At 46.9% G+C, this 23,830-nt stretch overlaps 1 protein-coding gene across 1 annotated transcript in view; it reads right to left on the bottom strand.

Moving 5' to 3' along the window:
• Positions 1 to 23,273, bottom strand: part of LOC119535308 (plexin-A4-like) — a 90,148-nt gene extending 66,875 nt beyond the window's left edge. The window contains exon 1 of the mRNA XM_037837741.1: positions 23,050 to 23,273. The gene's annotated coding sequence lies outside the window, so the exon portion shown is untranslated. The remainder of the gene's footprint in view (positions 1 to 23,049) is intronic.
• Between the last annotated feature and the right edge of the window lie 557 nt (positions 23,274 to 23,830).

The raw sequence follows: 23,830 nt of genomic DNA, 5'->3' as shown, positions 1-23,830 counted from the left end.
CTTTATTTAGAACATGGAAAAATAACAAGCTAGGAGGGTTGATGTATTTCTCAGCAAACACTTGCTCTAAAAGAGAAGCCACAGCGGGAACTACTTGTGGGGGGCTCTTTTGTTAGTCGTAACCCCCTTCAAAAAGCCTGGTGCACAAGGGACAGCTGGAAGAACCTCTGCCCCAGGAAGTCAGGCCCTGGGAGGCCAAGAGCTGGGACCCTGCAGAGACAGCCTTGGGGGTGGGACTGGGGTGCACCCTGCTCCGTCATCAGCTCCCAATTTCCTGTAGCACACCTCAGAGCACGAAAGCTCTGGAAGGTGAGGAGGAAATTCTTTTGCAAATGTGTGGTTTCCAGCTGAAGCAGCCAATCCAATTACCTGCAATCCCACCCCCACCCCACCCCATAGGTTTGCACTGACTCTCCAGTTTGCATTTCCTTCCATATGGGGAGACAGACCCCTTTGGGCCCCCAAATCCTGGACTGAAGAAACCTGGCTTTTCATTTCCCTGGAGATTAATATCGGGAGAAACACCCTTTTCTACGAAATCAGTTAGGTGCCTGAGCCCCATCTCCAACACCAGTTAAGTGATTCTAGCTGAAACGGAAGTTACGTAGGGTAAAAGAGACCCCAAAGAGAAATCTTGCCTTGGGCCCAGGGCTTGTCCTGGGCAGTGCTGGGACAGGATTCTAGGGTGCCTGGACCAGGATTTCTAGGGTGCTACGAGGATCAGAGCAGGGTCTGCATGCAATGAAAACGAGGTTCTTCTTAAGAAATCCTGCAGTTCTGACTGCCTATCCCCGGCACCCACATCCACACCAGGGTGATCTGGAAGCCTCAGCAGTCTGCATCCTGAGGTCTGTCTCTGCCAGGCCCCATGTGTGACCTGTGACAGGCTCACCCTGAGGTCAGCGTTTCCTGGAATGACAGTGAGGAGACACATTAAAGACAGAGTGGGGACACAGAGGGCACGAGGGGCAGCTCTGAGCCGCCCTCCAGCTATTTTCCACATTACTGCTAATGGTGTTGTGCACCGGGAGACTCATAACACTGCCAAAGAATCCCCTGGGTTCCCCAGACCTCCTCAGACTCATCAGAAAGGCCAAAGGGTGCCAGTCATCAGCTCCCAGGCAGAGTTTCCTGACAGGGTCCACAGAAATGAAATGCAGAAGGAGGGGCCAGAGACGACTGTCCCCTGTTCCAACCTGAAATACAGGCACAAAATGCTGATGGACAGGGTCCTACCAAAGCCCGCCTGCATCCAACCCACATCTTACCTCTTCCACCTAAATGTCCGAAATCCCATCACTGGAACTGTGTTTCTTTGGGTCAAGCATTCTTCTCTCTCAGCAACCCACCTCTGTCACCTCATTTTCCCTGTCATCAAGGGGACTTTCAGGAAAGTGCTAAGCAGACGAGCAGCATGGAGAGTAGGCAAACAGCAGGGCCCCATTGGTCCACTCGGCTACTTTGTGGGAACCAGAGAAAGGCGTCCCCTCTGGCCAGCCAGAGCTTGGTGAGCAGAAGGCATCTCAGTGGAAGGAAAAGGCTACCCTTCTCCAAGCAAGATGATGCAGCCCTGCACGGGGTGGGAGGTGTGGCCATGGAGTGTGAGTAGATGTCAGCCCTAACTCACCCCTGGGTCCTTGCTCACAAACCATGTAACAGCCAGGAGGCCCTGTCTAAACAAAGAAGAAGGGAGGTGGAGTGCTGTGGGCAACATTTGACCCCTTCCAAATTTTGTCCAATGTTCCATGCCCTTTAGATAGATAGATAGATAGATAGATAGATAGATAGATAGATAGATAGATAGATAGATTTAGACTATATCTTCAAACCAAAAAAATCAGGACATCTGCTCCAACAGTGGCATAAAATATCTCCAGTGAAGGCCATTCTAGTAAACCCAGGGCATGTGGGCACTATAGATGTGCTGAAGCATGGAGGGTAGCTCGACGAGGTGCCGCCTTTCCTTCAGGGACAGAGAAGTGACCTGCCTCTCCCTGGTGCACCCTGCACTGGAAAGATGGATGTCTCATTCAGAGCTGGCCTGAACTCTCCATTCAGAGAGGCCCTACCATCTACAAACCATGCTAATTCACTCAAACTCCCAACTCCCCAGGCTTCAGTACCATCTTCAGAGTGGCTAATCACCTTTCTCCCAGCCAACCAGAGTTCCTTCCCATTCCTCAGTGTTGCTGGGAATTACACAATGTTTCAAGCTTACTAGCTTGTCATCAGGCAAGGATTTCACTGGTCGCAGGGCCAAGGTGACTGGAAGAACTGAGCATGCTCAGAAACTAGGCGTCTTAGGGCAAAGGATTCTGATTGGATAGTTGGCCGCGAGCAGTGAAACCCACAGACGAAAATCCCAGGGGCTCTTACTATCTAGTTTAAGGCTATCTTGCCAGAAAACTGAGCAGTGGGCAAGACAGGTGAGATGGGCTGTTTTCAAGTAAATATCTCCTATTGGATGCAGTTGAGCATATCCAGGTATATAAATGTCATGTACACTGGACCTGCAGCTCTGCTCTCCACTGGACAACTTCAGCTGCATGACTTTGTTGCAGGCAAATAACAGATGCCCCATCCTTCAATGCTTGGCATAATTAGTCATTAATAGTTAGCCACTATCTTAAGCTAGAGTCATCTTCTCTCAATTCTCCTCCAAACAAACTAGGGTCCTTGGAAGTAAGCTGAAAAAAAAAAAAAAAACTGCAACCCTCACCACTGTCTGGCAAGAAAAACACATTCACTAAGATATCACAGCAGATGCTACAAAATAATGTATGTTTACATGCGTGCACTGGCAAAAAAAAACCACAAGCTGGTCTATCTCAGAATGGCCCAATGAGCACAGGTTGGATACATAAACATGGCTATTAAATCTAAACACCAGGCAAATGACGGGTCTTCCAAAAATTGAAGGAAACTCTAAAAGCATTTTTTTAGTCTTCTTTTTTAAGGGGAAGGGTCAGGATTGACCCAAATGTGACCCGCCACCTACACTTCCTTTCTTCCCATTTGCATGCAGAACCTCAAGGCAGTAGGCCCACTGAAGCCCAGTGTTAGAAACAGATGTAACTGTTTATAAACCAAGAAAATTGAAGTGTTTTAATCCAGTCCAGGATGGCTAGAAGCAGAACTAACAAGTTTTACTATCTGAAGAGCAGGCAGGGATCTTCAACAATACTTTGACTCCATTTACTGAGCATTTACTATGTGCTAAGCAGTGTGCAAAACATTCCCCATGTATTATGTCACAGCAGTCCTGACATGTATTACTTTATCCTTTTACCGATAAGGAAATTGAACATCAGAGAGAGTAGGTGTTATAGATTGAATTGTGCACCCCCAAAAATGATATGTTCAAGTCCCAGTCCTGTGAATATGACCTTACTTAGAAACAGGGTCTTTGTGGATGTGATTAGTTAAGATGAGGCCAAAGTGATTACAGAGGGCCCTAATCCAATATGACTGGTGTCCTTATAAGGGAAAACTTGGACACAGAGCGACAGACGTGTTCATGTGTTGAACCGATGCAATTACAAGCCAAGGACTGCCAAGGACTGCTGCAAACATCAGAAGCTGGAACAGGCAAGAAAGGGATTCTCCCCTACAGCTTCAGGTGGGAGCACCCTGCTGTCACCTTGATTTTGAACTTCTAGCCTCCAGAACTGTAAGACAATAAATTTCTGCTGTTTTAAGCCATCTGGTCTGTGGTACTTTGTTATGGCAGCCCAAGCAACCTAAGACAGTAAGTAACATGCCAAAGGTCACACAGCTAACGAGCCGGCCTCTGATGATGTCTGTAATTTACTTTAAAACACTTCAGCTTAAACAGTGGGGCATAATGTGTGTGAGTTAGCTTTAATCCACACCCAAAAATGCTTAGTTAACATCTGAAGTAATGTAATCACAAATGCACACTCCGGGGTTGGTTATCGCCTCAGGAGGCCACTCTCCATAGTGTACTCCGAGTGCTTCAAACACCCTATCTCCACTGGCACTAACAGGTTTGTTAAAGGACATAAGAGATGTTGGAAAAAAATTTTCAGTGAGAAATTAAGTGGTGTCAAAGATCGATGGATTGATTAGAAATACTGTCCATGCATCTCCGCACGATGGGCATGAGCATCTGGCAAGCCCAGGGTCCTTTGCACCACCATTCTTGACCTAGGGCTCCCATTCTCAGATGATTTGGTCCTCTAATCCCATCAGGTGAGCTGAAACCTATGACCAAAACACTGTTGCATCTGCTTCATGTAAACCTTCCTTCAAAGTGAATCTTCCAGACTGACTAAGCCCATGCCTCCCAGCCTTCCTCACTTCCTGCCACATGCAGAAAATGGTAATATTTGTACCACTCCCTGGGTGCAGAGAGGGCTGCTTGGGGGGCTCTGCCTGCTGCATGCCCCACATGTCTGCCCACAGAGTTTAGGGGGCTTGCTATCTCAGCAAACCTGCCATCCATTCCTTGGCACACTAGAGACAGAAAGCGTCTTTGCTGAGTCTCAAGAACAGGTTGCTGGAATGTTTCAGTGGTGCCTGCTTAGTAACACAGGATCACAAGTGTGGCAGAACTCAACATGAAACTTGCTTTCACTGTAACATCCACCTAAGAGAAGGTTGTGGAGGAGGAAGCCTACAGCTCTCAACTGACTGTAATCACTGGAAATTAAGGCCCCAAATAATGTGACTGCTGGGAATGGCCAAATTGACCTGAGTCAGGTTGTAATGCCAGATGTCGGCCTCCAAAGTCAATGTTTGTTCCTTTCTGACTGACTGTCTCTTAGGCCCAAAGAAGGTCAATCAATGGCTATTTAGCAAACCTGGGACTGAAGTTGTCTAGGAAATGCCATGCCAAAGGGTTCTATCCTCAGCACTGCCCTGTTTCACGTTTCCATCCATAATTTGAATAAAGACTGAGAGTCACACTTCTAAATTTGCAGATGATAAATTCTGGGAATTGAAGGTCAAATGAGATAATCTGCAAATAGTCACATAGCATATCTATCTTGGATGATGACACAAAACTGTCTTAGCAGGCTGGAACAGGTCAAACTGGACCAAAAAATGAAATTTAATGTAGTACGCATATGTTCAAAATGTAGATATAAAAAAAAATTAATGGATAAAATACCAGATGGCAGAAGTTCATGTAAAACATACACAAAAAGTTGGGGAGGGTGGGTGTTTTAGAGACCCATTGGCTACAAACCAAGACTGTGATGGGGTTTGTAGTTAAGGGAATAGCTCAGGGCCTCTGACCATCATCCCTAACACACTAATGGATTCTAACTTTAAGCTTTGCTGTCATCACCTGCACCTTGACTTTCTCCTCCACATCAGTCACAGTCAAGGTCAGATGTGGAATCAGGACTAATTGTGCCATGAGCAGCAATGAGCTCTAAATCAGTGTGGAAAGTAATTACAAGAGGAAGAGCCTCCACCACATGCTAGCTGTTCCTGACCCGTCCGAAGGCTCCCCAAATGCCAGCACAGCCAAGATGCTTGGCACAGAGAAAAGAAGTGGGAGGGGAGTTGGTGAAAGCCTGAATGGAAGATGGAAGGAATGAATGAGGGAGGAAGGGGAGGAGGAGATGAAGGAAAAATAAGGAAACAACTACCAAGAGGCAACCGTTTCTGCCATTTCTTTATTTCCTTGAATTTTATTTTGATACTTTTTTTTTCACCTTTGCAAAACCTCAGAAACTCCTGGCCTAAGATAACAAGAAGTCAGCCATGTTTAATGAAATTGCCATTCTAGATAGGATGTATCAGCCACTCATTTGCCCACTAGGCAACATGTGGTCAAAACCCCTGACTCATTGGACGCTCTATTCACAATTTGTTGGCAAGCAATGAAAATTAAATAGAAGACTGAACACCACAACACAGCCCTCACTGCACGCACACTTTAACAGGAAGTTACTTCCCACATCCAATGACTCACAGTCATTTCAGTATGTGTTATGCCCTCTGCTATGTTAGGCCATTCCAGCACCCACATCATTTTAAGCTCAGAAAACCAAGTTTATGGCGGGGAGAGAGACAACAAAATCAAACACCACTGTATTCTGCCCAAAGGAAACTGCAAATATGTGTAAGCAAGTTACCTGCTTTCAAAGAGCTTGCAGTTAAATGTGACTATGAGATGAAAATACTAAAAATGCAAGTCAATAAATCATATATTACAAATCAATCTTGGCAGCCTGAATTTGCAGAGTCTCTAGGTATGCTGCTTTCTGTTTACATGCAAAAAGGTATGGACCTGGCTAATGCCTGAAATGTAGACAAGACTTCTTACAAAATTTATTAGCTGGTGGAAATTCCTCCATGCCTAAGGATTCTTTTTTAAGTTGGCAAATATAAATTTTAGATGAAAATGCCATTCTTCCAAAACATTATGTGCTGGGGAAATGTTGCTTGACATTTTTCTAAGTTAATTTTCTATATTTGGCCATATGATAGTCCTAACTTTTTAACTCGAGCTCTCTTGGACGCTCCAAAAATGGAAATAATCAAAGTAAACCCAGAGCTCCTTTATTACGTTTCAAATCCTAGATGCCCATAAAATGCTATTTCACCCAAAAGTGGCAGCCATAAATATAAATACCATTTTTTTAAATTATTTAATTAGTTTTAAGCATTTGCCAAGAAGCGTTTGTTCCTAATAGTATCAAATCCTGGAAGGAGGAATGGAGGGAGGGAGAATGAGCTGCAGCAACTTCCAAAATTAGACCTGGGTTTAGCAAAGCTTGCTTTCTCCTACCCTCCTCCGCCAGCCAGGGCCCACCAGCAGCCAAGATTCTCTGTCCAGTTCGGCACCATGTGCAGAGTCAGCACTCTCCACCACGAGTACTCGCCTCCTTTCTTGGATCTTCTCATTTGAGCATAGAAACAGGAGCCCCTTTGGGGACATGTGATAACCCGCAGGTCAGTGGGTAGTCGCCAAAACAAAATATAAGAAGGTGGCACAAGAAAAGGAGATGCAGTGGGGATCCCCTACCTTTGTCACAGGCTCTGAGACAGCTTTGGAGACTCACCTGTCCCAGAGCCACCTGCCTGGAGATGATGCAACACAGACAGCCCAGGTCAGTGTCATCTGCCCTATTCCGGTCCTGTGGTTAGGTGACTTACCCTCTTAGGGTCCCAGGCCCTGCCCTATGCCCCCTCAAACAGGAACAATTTGCCATCCAATAAACTGGGAAAAACTGCTGAGCTCCCTGAAAGTAAATGAGTAGCTGCGTGCACATATTATGTACTGAGAGCATTTGATAAAATGTACAAGGGCTGGATACAAAGATGTACAGAAGTACGAACAGAAATCCTGTCACCTCTCAGGGACTCTTGAAAGGTTAGAGCTTAAAAATACCTACCCTGCCCCCTGCCCCCTTTCAACAAAAGAGCATCCAGGGCAAGCTGTTTTTATTAGCTGCTCTGAGATACCCAGAAGCAATCCAGAGGAGAGGGTAGTCCCATTGTTTCACTGGAAATTGCACTGCAATTTTGCAGCTAAAGATAGTCTTTGGTGCCGAACTCCCAGAGTCCCCCATTCTAGAGGACTGGTCTAAACTCTGCCAGTTCTGGTGAGATGCCCAGCTCTGTCTAAGGACCTCCAACCCACGCAAAAGTTGGATTAACTTCCACAGTAGCAGTGAGGGACAGGGCCTGGGTGGACTTGATAAGAGTTGTGTTTCTTCTTTTCCAGGACTCTGCTCAATCCAAACGGCTGTTTTCTACAGTTTCTAGAGTCTAAACACACTAATTAGCATGCCTAAAAGTTTTGCCACCAGCTACTTCTACACCTCCTGCAGTTATAATAGAGGTTACTAAATTACAAAGCAGAATGCAGAGCACTTGACACTAATATGGTAACCCCTTTATTTCTTCTCCTTATTGGAAAGAGGGGGAAAGAACATCTGTCTGCATACCTACCAGGTACCAGGCTGCTTTTAGTATTTTAATTCAAATACTTTCACCATAAAAATATGAAGCAAAGCTGTGACAACAGGGAATGCAACCTCTGGTTCTCTAGAGAGTAACTGTCCCACATAAAGTTATTCAAACAATAAGAAATTCCTTTAACGCTCTTTGACCCAAGCAAAACCCACCTATCGGCCAGTTCCTACCTGCAGGCCTTAATTGTGCAGACTGACTCTTGCCACCCAAGACAAACAAGACCATATTTCCAAAGGGTGAGGTCAAAGCTTGACTCGTCATCTCTTAACTCATGGTGAAGCTTCGTTCACTAGACCATGCCATTTCGAGTGTTGCTCATTGAAAATGGGGGTGCTCAAGCCAAGAAGGAGAACTAGGTAATATGCAGAACCAATGCCTGGTTTTTCTCCATCTAATTCTGCCTAACAGGCTGTGTACTTCTCCACCTCTTGAGACCATTCTTTTTCCACGGGAAAATATTGGCAATGTCCTAAAGCAAGGTGAATGCATGGAATGTTTTCAGAACAATCTCAAGCAAAGGGTCCATGATAGTATGTTTAATGCAAAACATGAATTACTTCCAAACTACACAAATCCAAATAAGGGTCTTCTTGCTTCTTTACTGAGCTTCCACTAGATCCCAAAGTGAATTCTGCAGTCTACAACTGGGACCAGAAGTAAACAGCATAGGTAAGCACTGAGATGAAGCATCTGGGAGCACAAGAGCCATATATCTGCTGGCCTCCAGGTCACCTGAAATTCACCACGTCCAGAACAGAACTCAACACTCCCTCCCAATTGGGTCTCAGCCTAGAAATCTCTTGCTCGGTGAATGGCTTCACCTTCCACCAGCTGCCCAAGCCAGACATCTGAAAGATGTCCCTAACTCCCCCTCCCCTGACTTCCCACCCTCTTCCCCACCATATCCACAATCTGTCAAGTCTAGTTCCCACATGCCTCTCACATCAGTTCCTTTCTCCCCTATGCCACCACCTTTGATCAGCCTCTCTCAGGTCTCCCCTGGATGAATACAACAGCCTCACTTCCAATTCTCTCTCCACTGATACTGATAGTAAACTTCCTACAATATAGGTCTGGTCTTCTTGAATCCTTTCCTTGGAATTCCCTGAGGCTCACCACCACACGACGAGTAAAATCCTTAGCCTGAAGTTTAAACTCATCCCTGGTCCAGCCTCTGCCTGGAACTACTAGCATTTGGGCTGCATTCACTCAGGTCTCCATGCCTGGTACAGGTTGCTTCTCCACCTGGAACACCTTCCAGCACACATTCACAAGGTCAATCCTACTCAGCCTTCAAACCTTGGTTTGATGCCCCATCTCCCTCCTCCAGGACACCTTCATAGTATCCTACCTTTCAAACTTGGATGGGTGGCCCCTCCTAAGTATTCCCAAAGCACCCTCTGCCTGCACCGATCTCACATCTTACCATGTTGGGTTTAAATTACCTATTAACGTGCATGTCTGAGGCCACACTCAACTATGAGCTCCCTCGTGGCAGGAGCTGTATCTTTCATCTTTTTTACAACCAAACCCTTGCATAGAGCCTAGCACATAGTAGGCACTCAATAAATATGAACTGAATTGACCAATCAGTTGATTGATCAATTGGTTAAATATTCCATAAGATCACATCTCCATTGCTAACTAAAATATGTAAATATTTATGTATGGAGCAAAGTGGACAGTAGGCATTGAGGGAAATCACAACCCCTTTTCCTTCTCTTTTCCCCCAGCTTAACCATCCACCTCCAGGATGGGGACCCCCTGCTCACCCAGGCCTCTGGACCTGTGCTACCCATCCCTCCCACCCTCCCCTGCCATTCCCATTGCCTTCTCTTCTCTGACCCTCTCTGCAAGTAGCTTTTATCACTTACAGCTCTTCACCAGATCAGCAAACACAGATCAGCCAATAAAGGTGGAATAGTGAAAGGACTAAGCCTAGTTTTCACTCTCTCTTTCTTGATTTTCTCTGACCTTGGGTGTAAATAAAGCCTTTCTTGTGACGCCCTCCAGGTTTTTGATTATGCATGGCCACCATCCTCACCTCTTGGGCTTCTGGTGAGGAACAGCAGGCTTACTTCCGGCTTTCAAGAAAGAAATTGAGGCCAGAGACAGCACTCACTGAAGGATACTTGGCAGGCCTAGGATTAGAAGCTAGGTCTCCCTATTCCCCGGCCAGCATATAATACTTCTTCAATTGCTCTGAAAATGAAAACCTCCGGATTATTTTGCACGAGGGAAAAATAAGCCTTGAGAAGCCATAGCCACATTTCTGACAAGCTCCTTTCAGAGGGCACCGTAACTTACATAAATGATTCCCTATTATACCGCAATTGTCACTGCAACATGACAGTCTTGCAGCCTCCTTGAAGTGTTCTCTTTGTTGTTTCTCTGTACAGATCCCCCAGAAAGAAGAATCAAATATGGTCCAAGCAGGAAAACAAACCACATGACACCCACAGACCCAGATTCCCCTTCTGCATGACTCCTGAGGAGAGCCAAAGAGAATACAACGACTAGTTACCCCATGGGCCTCAGCACTCTCCATCTGCCCTGTTCCCAGAGTGCTGCTGTGTCCCTGAAAATAGTATTTCTTAAAAAATAAAATGAAATAAAAAATAAAGCAAGCCCACAGTTTATGAAGAAGAAATGAAGTGGCAATTTCCCAGCATGGCCGGGAATCAATACAAGCTGTTGTCAGGGTTTTCCTTTCAGAGGGTGACTGCTGAGTCAAAGGTGACAGAGCTCCAGTGCTTGACTTACAACTGCTTCATCATAGCCAGATATTTTTAATTTAAAACTCACTGCAGTCGGGTTTGAACTCAGCTGGGACTTGATTTACTGCTAATTCATATCTCCGATTTCTATAATTCTAAACTCCGTCACCAAAGAGTTTAATGCTGATAGAATCCAGTGCAATGCGTTATGAATGGGCATCAAGGGAATTTTGTTAGTAAGTGTGTGTTAGCAACTGTTACTCATGTTGGAAAGGAGTATCGTGCTCAGGCAAAGCATGGTGGCAGCCCTATAATGGGGCACATGGGTTATAGTCGGGGTCCCTGCATGATTCCAAACCCAAATACCACTGGGGTTATAGCCTTGCTCTACCCCAACTCTCACACACACGTGTCATTACCTATACATGATGAAGACCAGGCGGTGAAAATGCTTCCTGCGGGAAATTCCTCACTTCGCTCTCCGGGTCACTACCAAATGGTGGAAACCATGGATCTACAGTCTAATTAGAAACCTTCACTATCTCTAGGGGAGCAAAGTCTTTTTTCCCAAGAGAAAATTTGTTTCAATAATCCAAAATTTAGGGAGATGTGTCTAAATAACTCAAGACTTCTTTGTTAACTCAGAGCATTTATCTTTGCCAGTTATATTGAAGCCTCTTATTCAATAACTGCAGCCGCAAAAATACCAAAAAGGTGAATGTCGTTACTCACATATTTTGCAAACATCCACCTTGATCTATTGTGTGCAACCAAAAAAATGCTACTTGTTGAAAACGTTTCCACAAGCCTGTCAGACCTGCAATTGCACTTCTTGAAATGGTCCTGTTGGAAAATAAACATCTGTAGGCAGGCTGTGTGACCATGGTTGCCAAAGTCTTGTAAAAATTTGCAGCCATTTCTGGGATTCTTGAAAGTGAATGACAAGGAGGAGAGAAGGGGTCTCCTTGGAGAGGTGGATTTCACAAGTTCCACTTTAACAGTTCTGTGGATTCCTTCTCCTGTTTTTTGCTTCCAAAATAAACTCAAACTTGGAAGCATCCAATGTAAGGCCAACATTTCCCAAAGTGCTTTCTGTGGAACACTCATTCCAATGGATGTGAGTAGGTATAACTGCTCCTACATAAAGGGATTCTACAGTCAAAAAAGCTGGAAAATGGTTGGTTGAGAATAATTAAGTTTCTCTACAGCAGGTCTCTGCTTTAATATGCTAATGTACGTCGTGAGTCTTTAAGAGGAGGATACAGGATAAGATGTTTCTAAAACTTATTGGCCACAGAATGTTTTCTCCTAGGAGTGTCTTATGGACTCAGCTTTGGAACACTCTGAGAAATGTGTTGGTTGCTCCAACCAATCTATCAGCACCTAAAGCCACAGGGAGTTTTATTTGGAGAGCAAGAGTTCAATCCCATGTGCATCTACATGAAAAGACTGCTGCACTCTGACCTGCCCCAAACCACTGTGGTCCCCAAACCACTCACAGATGTCCGGTGGGCTCAGCAGGCTGTTCTTGGTTCATCTTAACACTTCTGAATAGCCAGTCAGCCCACCTTGATGTAGTCCCAACCCTGCCCAGCTGAAAAGGAGGCACACCCCAATCAGCCTGGTTCCCACTTCCTTATGTTTGCCCTCATTAGGCCATTCTTCTCCTCCTTGTCGTGCTCCATTTATTTATCCTGCTTATTCAGCAACTACTTATTGATCACTTTCAGTATAATAGGCTCTGGGCTGGGCACTGAGCGCACAATGAGAAGTAAGAAACAGTCCCTACCCTCAAGGAGCTCTCTCAATCCAAGACATAAGAAAGCAGAGAATTTCAAGGCTGGTGTCATCACTGCCATCACACTGACACCAGAAGCTTCTTTATCATTATTAAAAAGCAGTAATTACATTACTGATTGCACAAGAGACTGCTTCAATCAGGGGCTTGTCCTGACCCTCTGGAAGCCAGAAGTGTCAGACAGACAAGCAAACACAGACACACATCTCTAAGTCAGTGAGTTGCTCATATCAGTCAGCGGTGAAGGGCAAGTGCATTTGAGGGGGGGAAGGCAAGGGTCAGTGCCTAATGGGGAAGAGAGCTGGGAAAGTGTCACAAGAACAGTCCCATCAGTTGTTGGCCCAACCTGATCCTAGAGGGGCTTCAAAGCACAAAAGTTTTAAAAAACAAGCAAAGGAAGAATGCCTGGCTAAAGGCAATCAATAGCTTATAGAAATTGTTTTATGCAGAATGTCACCTGTTGCTTTCTATTTCAATGCCTGTAATATTTCTTAAAACTGGATAGTGGCAGAGGTCATTTGCATTCATCCCTGCTCCAAGCAGTCAGGCTCCTTAATTACTGATGACAGAAGGGCCTGAGGTAGTCACACACTGTAGTCACACACAGATTTGGTTAGTGAGCCCTCAGAGTTGGGAAGTCCTCTGAAATCTGGCTGGAACCCATTCTTTTCATTTTTTTTTTTTTTAGAGAAGTTGTCAGATTACAGAAAAATCATGCAGAAAATTCAGAGTTCCCCCATACCCCTACTGAAACACACTATTTTCCCTATTAACATTTTGCATTAGTGTGATGCTTCATTACAATTGATGAAACAATATTATTATAATTATACCATCAACTATAGTACATTAGGGTTTACCGTTTGTGTTGTACAGTCCTATGTTCTTTTTTTACTTTTTATTCTAGTCACATATATACAATACAAAATGTCCACTTTTAAACACACTCAAATATACAGATATTCTTAATGTGGTTTCTACTTCGGTTTTAAATTGGGTAAGCCATAGCACAGTTGACTATTGCTGCCATATAGTCCTGAATTTGGGGAGCTGGAAGATGTCTTCGTTGGAGCATCTGGCCCTATCTGGCTATCTGACTCTGACTTACAAGGAACCCATATAAGGAGGTTATCCCACACCCCCAATTTATGCACCTGCCCAGATCTGCTCAGCCCCACCTGATGCCCCCCACACCAGTTCTGGGCATCAGTTGCTTGCCCTACCTCCTGTCAGATAGGCTCCAGTGTCAACTCATGCTATTCTGCAAATTGGAGTTCCCTTGGGGCAAAGGCCAGGCTCCTGCGGCATCCCTCCAGCAGGCCACTGAGGCAGGAGCCCCTGCAGCTCCACTGGGCCTGGCCCCCACGCAAGGCTCCAGCCTGGCCTAGCATCACAACTGCGAGGTGTGGGGGAGTTAAAGCTTCCTAGGGTAAATTCCAGTGAGCTGCAGGAGTCAGAAAATACCCCACAGGAGGACTGGTCTAGCTGTTCCTTGCCTCTAGAGACAGATCTGAGACACTGTGCTCCCACCGTGCTTCTCTGGACACAACCTGAGTGACTGAGCTACCTGTCGTGTTTTGTTGGGAATCTGTGGCTAGCTTTGTAATGCACTATTTGTTCCCGTCTTCCCCTACCCCACTTCCCCTTTTTCCTTCACTCTTGCTTTCCTGGAATTCTACCCCTCAACAAAGTGTTAACACATAAGCTTTTGCCTCAGGCCCTGTTCTCCAGGAAACTCAGGCTAAGAACTGGAAGCCAGGGGCAGACAGGCCAGGAGCGCACAGCATCAGGTCGCTCTATCGCTTTAGCAAAAGCAGTTCTCTCTGCTCGTTTGTCGATTAGCCTTCCATATAAGATCTCCTTTGAGGAAAGGGTTCCACCACATATGTATGAAAATGTTTTTAAAATCGCTGATCTAGACCAACCCCCTCATTTTATTAATGATAATACTGAGACATAAGGTGATTTTCCCAACGCCCCTTAGCTGGTACTTAACCAAGCTGGAAATAGCTAAATCTATCAGTATCTGAAGCCCAGCTTTTCCCACAATGCCAGGGAAACATCTGGAACCATCTAGGAATTTTTAAAAAGCATTGATGCCTGGACCTCACTCCTGTTTGAGAGCCCCTCCACATGCCTGGGAAGGATGGACAGGCAGCGAAGGTTTCTGAGCAAACATTGAGCCTTGAGTTGAGCTGTCTGTCCATTTGGCAAAATTCTGCCTGAGAATCCAGGACTTACACAATCATCAGGACCTGGTACTTTGTGTTTATAACATTAAAGTTCAGTCAAAATTTTCATTGTAGACTCCATCCCCTTTTTTTACAGATAAGAACAGAGAAACGATAGTGCTTATCTTGGTCCATCATTTCTCAGTGAGTTCCAGCCTTTTGTAGTTTCACAATCCATATTAAAGGCTCTGAGAAGTCCTGCAGCAAGGAAACTCTTCAGCTTTTTTTTTCTGATTTACATTTTTAATTCAATTTTATTGAGATATATTCACATACCATACAATCATCCAAACTATACAATCGTCCACAGTACCATCATATAGTTGTACATTCATCACCCCAATCTGTTTTTTGAACATTTTCCTTGTACCAGAAACAGTGAAAATAAGAATAAAAAATAAAAGTAAAAAAGAACACCCAAATCATCCCCCCACCCCATTTTTTATTTAGTTTTTTGTCCCCATTTTTCTACTCATCCATCCATACACTGGATAAAGGGAGTGTGATCCACAGGCTTTCCCAATCACACTATGACCTGTTGCAAGCTATACTGCTATACAATCGTCTTCAAAAGTCAAGACTACTGGGTTGCAGTTCGATAGTTTCAGGTATTTACTTCTAGCTATTCCAATCCATTAAAACCTAAAAAGGGTTATCTATATAGTGCATAAGAATGCTCACCAGAGTGACCTCTCAACTCCATTTGGAATCTCTCAGCCACTGAAACTTCATTTCGTTTCATTTTGCATCCCCCTTTTGGTCAAGAAGATGATCTCAATCCGACGATGTTGGGTCCAGATTCATCCTCAGGAGTCATATCTTGCATTGCCAGGGAGATTTCCACCCCTGGGAGTCAGGTCCCACGTAGGGGGGAGGGCAGCGAGATCACCTGCTGAGGTGACTTAGCTAGAGAGAGAGGGCCACATCTGAGCAACAAAGAGGTACTCAGGGGGAGACTCTTAGGCACAATTATAAGCAGGTTTAGCCTCTCCTTTGTAGTAACAAGCTTCATAAGGGCTCAGCACATCAAATCACCAGTCCTCAATGTTTGTGAGAACATCAGCAACAATCCAAGTGAGGAAGCCCAACACCTCTGCATTTCCCCCCAGCTTCTCAGGGGGGCCCTGCATATATATTTTTATTCTCTGTTCAAATTACTTTGGGATATGTCTCTATTTCACACTAACCTATGCAAACCTACCAGGTCTCTCTTCCTATTAAAAGTTCCATGTAATTATGGTATTTGAAAAACTGTACAAGTTAAATTGTTTAGGAAATATAGATCTTGCACCAACTAAACATCTCTTCCCTTGGTCTCACATGGAATTTGAAGTTTTAAAATGCAGTCAGTATTGTCCTTTATTCTTTGGGCTGATTTGCCCTAGTCCTAACCACATCTGCTTTATTCACATCTCTAATTGACATCTGGACTCTTTTTCAGCTTTTTAAACAGTTGCTATACGTGCTAATACTGACATTCATATCTGCTGAGTTCTAGATCTGAGTTTCCGGTGTCACACAGATACCCAAAGTTCCAGGGATCGATCAGGTTATACACAAAGGCATCAGCATCTTGGAATCTGGAGGTAGCCATTACAATTCAGGAATAGATGTGACTGTTGTAAGAGCTGACAATCTAGGGTCCATTACAATAAGCATTCCCCTGATAAGCTTTGCTCTAAGGTTCAATTCTGAGTTTACACATTGTAGTTTAGTCCACATGGGTGAGGCATTATAGTGTTTGCCTTTGTTTCTGGCGTATTTCACTCAAATGCTGTCTACAGGTTCCAGTCACCTCGTTGCATGTCTCACAGCTTCACTCCTCACAGCTGCTCAATGTTCCACTGTATTCATACACCACAGTTCATCATTCTGTTCCTCAGTCAATGTACCCTTAGGCCACCTCCACCCATTGCAAATCATGCAGACTCTCTCCATAAACACCAGTGTGCAAATGCCTATTCATGTCCCTGCTTTCAGATCCTCTAAATACATGCCCCCTAATGAGGTAGCAGAACCTTATGGCACCCACATAACTTAGCTTCGTGTGGAACCACCCCACTGTCCTGCAAAAAGCCTATACCATGCTGCCTCCTAATCTTTGGCTTTGTTTTATACCCAGGGTTCCTCAAACATTGACCATGAAAAACTTTTTTGCATGTAATACCTATTTACTCCCACGGAATAAACTTTGGGAAATTCTACTCTATTTTAAGTAGTACCTTCAGGAAGCAGGTCTATGATGGAGAGGAAGAAAATGAACTCTATCTCTGTAGTGTTAGCTGGCACCCCACACAGGCTGGGTCAATTGTACACGTGCCACCCTGACATGCTCGCCTCTCACTCTAAACTCCCTAAATGAAAGAAGAAACCATTCGTCAACTATGCTTTGCTTTCTTTCCCTCCTCTTGACCTCTGGGCCAAAGCCAAGGAAAGATCTGTTCACCTTCTAGCTCTAGACCCCACACTATCAGGAGGGAAATCCAGCTGGACTCATATGAGGCAAGTTAAATGAATATGTCAAGTACAAGTCTGACCCTGAGTGAAGACCAAGAAAGCCTTTGATCTGCTACCATTTTCCTTTCCTAAATTTCCAGTGACCTCTTCCTCGATTGCTTCTCTCCTCATACTTCATAATGAAAATACCTTTCCCGTAAGACCTTGGGAATTGATTCAGCCAGGCTGTGTTCAGCGCATTGACTGCGGAGACGATATCCTCTTAGCCAGTGATCTGTTTTGTGTTGCAGTGACAAAACATCCCAAAATCCAATTTGCTGTTGCGAATCCTGGTTCATGGAGGAGTCATCGTGGAGGTGGGGGGAGAGGTGGAGTTTATCCAAGCGTAGGATGCCTGAGACCTCACAAACACCTGCTGGTGTAAGTCTGTGCCAGTACACATCCAACAGTTTTAATCTTAACGTGCCTTTTGACACTCCAACTGCTGCCCCAGAGCAGAGGCAGGAAATTCCATTCTAGCCACCTCAAGTTTGGCAGAACCTTCACTCACCTCCCAATGTAGAAGAGAAGCCAACAAATAATGCACAGCCTAAAAGTGTGTCTTTTGGAGACAGAATAAAAACAATCACAAAAGCATCACCACTGCAGTTTCCTAAAATGATCAGGTCAGACGGACCAAGTCAACCAGCTTAGCCCCCACTTTGGAGTGGGACAGCATCTAACCAGCTCCACCGGCTCTGAGGGGCCTCGTTCCCCACAACTCTCAGCATCACCTCCCCTCAGCCTGTGCCATCTCTGGTCCTGATTATTTTCTCCATATGAAAAGAGACTGATAAAATTTCCACTATGTGCTACAGGGTGACTGACCTCCACACTCACACACACACACACACACACACACACACACACAGCCCATTTGCATGAGTGTCCAGTGATCCAGGCACCCAGTATGGAAAAGACTTCTTCCCTGCCTCCAGATCCCAACCTCTGGAACCCAGAGCTAATGAGGGAATGAAGATCTACTGTGAGTGGTGTAACGGGAAGAATCTTTGACCAAGGGTGAAAAGATCATCTGCCAATGGGGGACATCTCAGCCTTAGTCCCTACACCATCTACGTGGGAATAAATCATACCTACCTTACAGGGTTATTTGAAGGATTAAGCAAGAGAGTGTCATTGCCACAATACCAACATTTCAAAGCAGTCACGAGGGAGAACTGGACGCCTACCAGCCTCATAAACCCAAAAGCAGAGATAGGACCTTCACCCATTTACTCCTCCTTAGCCTTTCCCAGAAGGAAATGGGAGTTGCCAAATAAGGTGACAGTCACCATCAGGAACAGGTCTGCTCAGTACAACACTCGCTAGAATGATCCATTGGATCACCCACCAAGGCCAAGATTATCCCCATTTGATGGATGAGGAAAGAATAATTAGATTTGCCTGGGGTCTCAGAGTTAGTCCAAGGCAGAAACCAGAGCCAGATATTCTAAACGTCCCCCAGCACACTCTCCCTACAAACTTCCCAAGAGGGTGGCCACATGGTTGGCACATATATTCCAAGGAGGCAACACAGAACAGTTGTAAGGAGTGGGGTCGGGCTGCCTGGGGTCAACATATGGCTGTGAGATCTCAGACAGATTCCTTAACTTCCCGCCTCTCAGGAAGAAATGTGGATAATAATAGTAACTGCCTCTCTGGGTTGTGGTGAGGAGTGAATGGGGCAACTGGTGCGGAACTCCTTAAACGGAGAGTGATGCAAATAAATGCTCAGTGAATGTCAGCCGCCATCATCATCATAATCATCATTATTTTCCATTTCATTGTTTTCCCAGGAACTAAAATCAATTCTAATGTCCTCACAGCCTCTTCCCTGGGAAGCCGGATGCCACATAATGAAGCGGGCAGAAGCCTGGCGGCTCGCACAGGGCACACGGGGATGCAGGAAGTTTTTCTTCCAAGCTATTTCATACCAAGCAGGGAAGCAGCCTCCCAGCTCTGGGAATTAGGACCCCCTGCCTTCCTTCTCTTTTAAGATCCATCTCTTCCTACTTAGCAGCAGAGCCCCCTTCAGTCTCCCTGCTGGCTCCACCTTCCTGCCACAACTTGAATGCTACAGCCTGGGCAGTGAGGAGAGGAGAAGGAAGCGTGAACGCGTCAGGATGAAGAAAGGGGAGCAGGTGGGAGTCAAGGGAAGGGGGAGACAGTGTCCGGAGGGCCTTCGTAGACCAAGCATTGCTCAATAGAGCCTATAGGGCAATTACCCTAATCATGTGCATCTCCCAAATAGCCCTTTGATTTATTAGCACAACCGTCTTTTTAAAATGCCGCTCTTAAATATAAATAAAGCTTAATCATCCAGCTGTCGTTAAGTTCATGTTATATTGATTTCTTGGAGTGCCACAAATTTGAGGGTGAATGGGCTGGCGGATGTGTGCACAAAGCCAAGAGGTGGATTAGCAAGTGTGGGGGGGGGGAGGAGAGGGGCGGGGAGAGGGAGAACTGGGAAAGGAGGAGGTGGGGGGTGGGAGGGAGGGAAATGAGCTCTGCTCAACAGCCCCAGGGCCTGAACCAATTTTGCACTGGCTAGCACCCGGACACATAACAAGAGGGGAGTGGTGTCTAAGAAAGGGCGGCACATCTGTTGCACAGACTAATGGATGCCAGCCTCACGATCTGGGTTTCTGTATTGCTGCTGCCACATCATAGAAATGCTCCAACAGGTCTCCAATGTGGCACTGTTTGTATAGTGTCTTCCCAGGGTGAGGATGGGAGAAGCGGCTAAGAAATGTCTCCTAGCTAGCCAGGAGGAGAGGGATTCTTTGAAATATCTTTGCATCAAAGCCTGGTGGTAACTACGAGCTGAGGGCAGTTACGGACACAGCCCCCTCGGCTGTCTCCCCGCTTCAGGACTGCTTCCTCCCTAGAAGGCCCCCCACTTAATTCCCAGCATCCTTCATTGTGATTAAAAGGATCAGGAGGCCAAGGGTAGGCAAACTCTGCCAGGCAGATTTCCCTGCCTGTGGGGTGGAGCAGCAGCAGCAGACGATGGAGAGGTGCAGAGAAGGAGAAAGGAAACAAGTTGGCTGGCTCAGATTCCTCTGGAAATGTTTACAGAGCATCAGTGGGCATCCAGGATGAAGTCCTGGGAGGGCAGAGGAGAGCCAGGAGTATGGAACTGAGCAAGAAGGAACAGCTTGTGGGCAACTCACACCTGGTGCCCACAGCGTGTGAGCCACCTAGAGCACAATCTAGCAGCAGCGGAGTCTGCTGGACAGAATCATTCCTTCATGGCTGGGGTTTTTCTGGTGCAGCTCCCTTCCGTGTGATGAAGACCCCTGAGTACTCAAAAGGAAGGAAAGGAAGGCCACAGAGACATGGTAGAGAGAAAGAATGACAGCATGACATGTTCCAGGGCTGGGCAAGAGAGCCCGGAAAAAAAACGAGATGATTTACACCCAGCTTTACACAGACGTTAATTAATGCTTCCCTTGTCCTAGAAACCGAATTGGTACCTAAGCTAAGTGTGGAAAGTGCAGGGATTTTTTTGAACCCAGATGCTTAGCTTATAACCACTATAAATGACTGTTGGCTTTGCATTAAAATGACAGATCCTGAGCTGCAAATATATGAGAAAGAAAGAAGGTGGGGAGGAAAGCGGAGAATGGAGCTGAGGTTTAATTGGGAAGATACAGAGATATTTAAGGATGATCTGTACCCCAATTTCTGCCCATTCAGTTTCCCCTAAGGGAATGTTTACCTGGGAGGCACCCACTGTCCTGGAGTTCACTATTTCTGTTAAAAGCCACGTGCCATCTGCATGCAGATGTGGAACCTCCCTGTCCATGCAATTGAAGGGCATGTGTGTGGAAACGGTCCAGTTCTTCCACAGCCCAGAAGACATAGGTGGGTCTTGTTGTCACACAGAGTTGGACTTACACACACAAGACCATGTGTGTATATAATAATGTGTGTGTAGGGTGTGTGCATATGCACACCCACCATTCTTAAAGAGAAAATAATGTTTTTCTCCATACTGGGTTCTCCCCATTGAGAGAGCTTCGCTTTATTTCATCCATCCTATTCAATCAATCAAAGGGCAGCTCACACAGCACACAGCGGGAATACAATCTCCCTCCCGGGGTGCCTACTCCTCTCCTTCTCAGCCTAGACAGAGACCTTTGCAAGAGCTGAAAAAGTTTGAAAATAGCAGAGATGAGAATGGGCTGAGAAAGTCCCTTATTTCAATGCCCATCTTCAGGATTCCCAGGAACAACCCACATCCTGTGCCCAGCACTGAGCCTCCCCTGTTTGAAAGAGTATTTGCTCATTTCCCCTCATCTTCTGGAAAACAGCCAACATATTTTTCCCAGTGGTGGGTTTGTAGGACCCTGAACACATGATCTTGTATAGAGGATACAAGCTTATTCCATTTCTTATTATGTTGTCCAACAAGCTACCCAACAAGGATAACTAGAGAAACACAGAAACGTGCCATAAATATGTGTATACAGATACATATATTCAACTCCAAAATTATTTTTTATTTGGATCTCACATTCTTCTCCCTACAACAAAATTGAGCCCAGAATGAGTTGCTTTTTGACCCTGAGACGGAAACTGCGAAGAAGCCCTTTTGGAACCCCAACCACCTCCTACCTCCTCCAGAAAAACTTTGAAAATGAGCAGCCTGTGAAACTCCAGGCAGGGAGAAAAGGAAAGGAAAAGCTTTAAGGAAATAGAACCTTGAATCTCAGGCTTCCAGAGAGTGCTTCTACACTGTCAGGAGCAGCTGGGGGACGCTGGCAGTCCCAAGAATGTTGTGCCTCCTTATAGGGTGGGTACTGCCGTCGTGGTCACGCGAGAGAGGACCCTCCTCCCTTCCTGGAGTACAGCCTCCTCTCTTCCCCCTTCCAGTCCTTTTTCTCAGACACACCTCTAAAGGCATGTGACAGGTGTTAGCAGAGGCCAGGGAGAGAAGCAGGATCCTGCTTCCAGTACCATGCAGAAGGACGAGTAGGGAGCTGAGGGGGAGGCACAAGCTCCGTGTGCCCAAATCCTGCCTGCTTGCTCTTTCCCAGAGACTGGGGATGGAGATAGGTCACATCTTTGAAGAAGGATCAGAGCCCATACCCTCTCTTAGGCAAGCAAGGCACACAGCGATGGCTTAAGCGCCTTCCTGCCTGAAATCCCGGCACATTCCCGGGGAAGCGAGCCACGCTTCAGAAAGGCGCTTGTGCTGCCTCTTACTGGGGAAACGCAGTGTCTGTTCCGTATTCACCGCCCTACAGAACTGCAGCCCCATCCGCCTCTGTGGCCTCCTCCTCGCGCGCTGGGCCACTACTCTTTCCAAATATATATCTGAATGCCTGTCATTCTGTGTGCCACTAAAATCCTTAAGTGTCCAAAGGCCACGGAGCAGAGCTTACACTGGTCAGGTCTCTCAAGACCTCTCATTACTTCTCTCGTTTTTAAAAACAGCTACGGATGAAAGGGGCTGGGAACTGAAAAATCGCTCCCTCAGCCTACCCGGGTGGGAGGGAGATCCCGTAATACACAGAACCCTAGCCTGAAAGTCCTGGTTACAAGAAGTCTGAGTCGGGGAGCGTCAGAGGAGAAAGAACCCTGGGAAATACCTGCTCCGGCCGCGCAGCACCTACGCAGGTCTCCAGGTGGGACGTGGGCAGGTGCGTGTGCGCGGTGTGTGCGGGTGTGTATCCTTGCGTGTGCGTGCGTGTGTCTATGTGTGTGTGTGTGCGCGCAGCGGGCTGGCTCGAGGGTAGCCGCGGACTCCCCGGACTGACCCGGGTATTTCCATCCACGCTGCCCTCGCCGGCCTGCCCCGGCCCGCGCGGCTGCAGTCGCGGCTCCCGCCCGCCGGGCTCCTTACCTGGAAGCGCCGCTTTCCCTCCTTCAGCGGCAGCGCCGCATTGACACTGCAGATGGTGCCTGTGCCGCTGCCTCTCGCCCTCCTCTGAACGTGTGCGTGTGCGCGCGTGTGTCTGCCTCCTCCAGCCCCAGCCCCGAACCGCAAATACTCCACCGAGGCACCGGGAACCCGGGAGAAGGAAAGGAAAACCGAGGGGGTAAAAAAAAATCAGAGCCTTCGGGTCTTGACAGCTTCTCTTCCAGCGTCCAAGGTGGGCGTAATGTCCAACAAAAAGGTCGGGAAATGTGGATAAATTCCAAGCACCCCTTACCTCCACCCAGCCCCGGAGCCGGAGCACCAACGGCGGCTCTCGGGGGCTGCGCGGGCGCGGTGGGGCTGCCCCCCTTCGTCCCCACCCCCGCGGGCTGAATGTCCTTGATGCCAAGCGGGCACGGCGGCGTCACTCCGCGCCGCCCATGCTTGCGGGGTCCGGCCGCTGCCCAGGCGCGGCGAGTGCGCGGGGTACCCGCCGGGGAGCGCTCTCGGCGCCTCTGCGCGCCTCCCTGGGCAGCGGCGGCCGCCCCCCGGCAGCCCGGGGCCAGCCGCGCCGCTGCTGTCCCCGCTGCTGCTCGGGGACTCGCTGGGCAGTGCCAAGGGGCCCGGACTGGGGGGCCGCGGGAGCCGCCGACTGCTCCCGGGGGAGGCACCGGGTGGCTGCGGTGTCGGCGGCAGCGAGCTCTGCGGCGGCGGAGAACGCGGCTGCGGGGCCAGCTGGGCCTCCCGGGCTGCCCCCCAGCCCCCC

This window comes from Choloepus didactylus, chromosome 5 (genome assembly GCF_015220235.1).
Source record: "Choloepus didactylus isolate mChoDid1 chromosome 5, mChoDid1.pri, whole genome shotgun sequence".
In the NCBI taxonomy this organism is placed as follows: domain Eukaryota; kingdom Metazoa; phylum Chordata; class Mammalia; order Pilosa; family Megalonychidae; genus Choloepus; species Choloepus didactylus.
The sequence above is the reverse complement of the archived record's forward strand: the minus strand, read 5'-3'. Positions and strand labels throughout refer to the sequence as shown.